Below are 3,370 nucleotides of genomic sequence, written 5' to 3'. Positions count from 1 at the left end.
TGTTTAGTTGAGCTATAGTTCAATAAAATATTTGATCATAATTGTTAAATTGAAAATTGGTACTTGAATTAACCGTTAATAGGCTCTCTATCTCTGTCGTTTCTTTTCAGCAGAATCGCGCGAATAATGCCATCTTTTCCAACAAAAATTGCTCTGAAAAACATTTTAAATGCACGCGCTCAATCTTTTCTTTATTTAAATACAAATTTTGCTTTTTTAAATAAATCATTTGATTACAGTTCTTATGATGTAAACATTTAATAGTTTAAACGGGCTATTGGACATTCAGTTTAAATTTTGTTATGCTATTTATATTTAATAATTAAATTAACACTTAAATATTTGATACATATTTTAAGCCTGTCTTTGATTTGTATAACGCAAATCATCCCTTTTGCCGATTGGAAATTCGTAAGTTCAAATTCGAGCTCTGAAGTATTCTTTGTGTTATGAGTATAATAGTGATTCTATACAATTTGACCTGTTTGATAGTTTCAACTCTTAATTTTATCGTGTTAAGTATCATTCACACTATATAAGATTCGTTGGTTCTCTTCTTTAGGCTTAACTAATTTAACACTTCGATTTGTCAGTGATTTCGGAACCTCTTTCAAGGCGATCTAGGAGGATTTACACTCGATACAAGAGCAGGCCTTAGACTTCACCATTCCCCTCCCCCTTCTCTCCTTTAAAGACATAATGAAATGGTTAAACAACCTACTCTCTATCGAAATGTAGATGAAAATTAGGTACCAAAATTATATTTACATTATTTTATTGATTAAAAACAACTTTTAATTTAATAAATGCATCGTGTGGAACTTGCCAAAAGCATACGAAATATTTATTCGTGGCTTGGGCGTGGGGATTACACAACGTGGGCTTCTGGCATTCAGAAGGTCGCGGGCTTTAATTTAAAAACACTCTATAGTAAAAACATTTGTACTACACTGCAAATCTTTGGGACGGCTAAAGAACACCGGAAAACATCTGTGGAACACATACACAGGTGACAGATGTACTACTGGTGTTCGCTATACGTTATTTAATGTTTCCTTAACGTAGCTCACGGGTTATTTACAAAAATACAAGTGTCTTACAGATGTTCAAAGTGTAATATAGATGTTTCTAGAACGTCTAATGAACATCGAACGTCTGAGTTGCATTGAAGCTTTTTTCACGAGCGTCTAGATTACATCTGCAAGTGTTCTTTTGAACGTATTTTATGTGTGTTTTTGAGCGTCTAGATTACATCGGCAAGTTTTAATTTTGACTTGTATTTATTTTTATATTACCGTGTATGACACAGTAAATAAGAAATCATTACGATTGTAAATTTTACTTAGCAAGTGAACAACGTCATAAAAAATTAAACACATTATATTTGAAACGTTAAACGTCATATAAAATAATTCAAAAAAAAAAATTTTTATTTCGTATTTCGCGCCTTGAAAGTTAACCATCTTAGTATGTTATTTCGTATTTCGCGCCTTATAAATTTAACGTCTTGTTATTTTAGATCCCCTGCTACTCTAGTGCGAGTAGCAGTGGATCTAAGTAGGCTGTGTCTTACGAGAGTTTTTTTCTCAAAAAGTAACGGCTTTGCCGTGGTGCAATTGTAGAAGATCTTATCTCGGCACACAAATTATCATCAAATACAAAATAGTGAGTAGAATTTTAAATTTCATTATTTTAAAGTAATAATTAAGTTAATAATGGGGCCATTTTAGTTAAGTAGATATTTGTGTTGTATATTTAGTATAAACAAATCGCCTAGGCTTAACTCAATTAACGCATCAATTTTAAATTATCACGTTATACGTTAAACGCGATAATTTAAAACTTTTGCACCTAACTGTAATTAAAGTATCACCAATAATTATGATTCTGAGTGATAAATTTGTTTATATCATAGTTATCACTTTGAAGGAAAATAGCAGGTAAAAAAAAACTTAGTCAACTTAATACTGTAATATATACAAATATTTCACCTAGAATCTCAATTATTGAAACTAAAATATTTAGCATAGCTATTTTATTATTACTCTAGTCAGACTTAGGGAAGGTTGTTTTAAGTTATGATTCAAATGAATTTGTCAAAAAATGCTTTTCCTTTTCAATATATTATACACGATGATGGATACCAAAATTTCAAACTCAAATATAATAAAGGTTTGCTTAATGAAATTTTTTCACTCGTTAACATATTCAGTGGGTGAACATGAGACTTATAAAGCTAATTAAAGGCAACTTCCCTTCAATTTCGATCTGAAAACACTGAAGCTTCCATCAGTCCAGTAACTTTAACATATGCAAATTTTTCATCAGCTCAATTGAACCAAAAACATTTTCTACGTTATTAGTACTTTGCACAGCTATTCTGACTTGAACCTGGTTTTTTAATGTTTGTTAATTTAGAATTTAATGGATAAATTACTTCAGCTTTTAATCTTATTCAAAAGATGAAGTATATATTTTTTATTTAGCACCATCACTTAAAAACAACCTTGCCCAAGTCTGGTAAGCTGCATTGGGTAATTTTTCGATTCAATAATTGTAATTCTGGGGAAAAAATTGCATGTAATTAAGTAATCGCATTGAAAGAAGCTTCATTGTTTTCATAGTGAAATGTAAGGGAAGTTAGCTTTAAATATAGTGGAAAATTACCATTGAGTATGGTAGCAGATGAAAAAAAAATAATTAGCCAAACCATGGCCAAACTAATACTGTAATATATGCAAATTTTTCACTTAGAATCAAAATTATTGAACCCAAAAAATATTTAGCTATTTTATTATTACCCTACAGAGCTAGTCAGACTTAGGGAAGCTTGTTTTAAGATTAGTTAAAAATTAATTTGGAAAAAAAATTGCTTGCGCTTTTAACTATGATACCGGATGGATCACATTTAATGTGATGATTCTGAGTAAAAAATTTGCATAAGTTAAAGTTATTGGATTGCAGGAAACTTTAGTGTTTTCAGTGTGAAATTTAAGGGAAGTTGCCTTTAAATATAGTTGAAAATTATCATTGAAGTCGGTGTTCACCCATCGAATATGTTAGGAAGTGAAAAAATTCATTTAGAAAGCTTTTATTAAATTTTATTTTGAAATTTTGTTATCCACCCTGTATCATATATTTAAACGCTCAAGCATTTTTTTTCTAAATTCATTTTAATCACATCTTAAAACACGCTTCCCTAAGTCTGACTATAGCTGTGTTGGGTAATAATAAAATAGCTAAATATTTTTTTGGTTTAATAATTGTGATTCTGAGTGAAAAATTTGCATATTACAGAATTAGGCTGGCTAATTTTATTTTCACCTGCTACCATGCTCAATGGGTGAACATAGAATAACAAAGGTAATTT

Source organism: Leiobunum rupestre, chromosome 2 (assembly GCF_980474605.1).
Source record: "Leiobunum rupestre chromosome 2, qqLeiRupe1.1.hap1, whole genome shotgun sequence".
Lineage (NCBI taxonomy): Eukaryota > Metazoa > Arthropoda > Arachnida > Opiliones > Sclerosomatidae > Leiobunum > Leiobunum rupestre.
The sequence above is the reverse complement of the archived record's forward strand: the minus strand, read 5'-3'. Positions refer to the sequence as shown.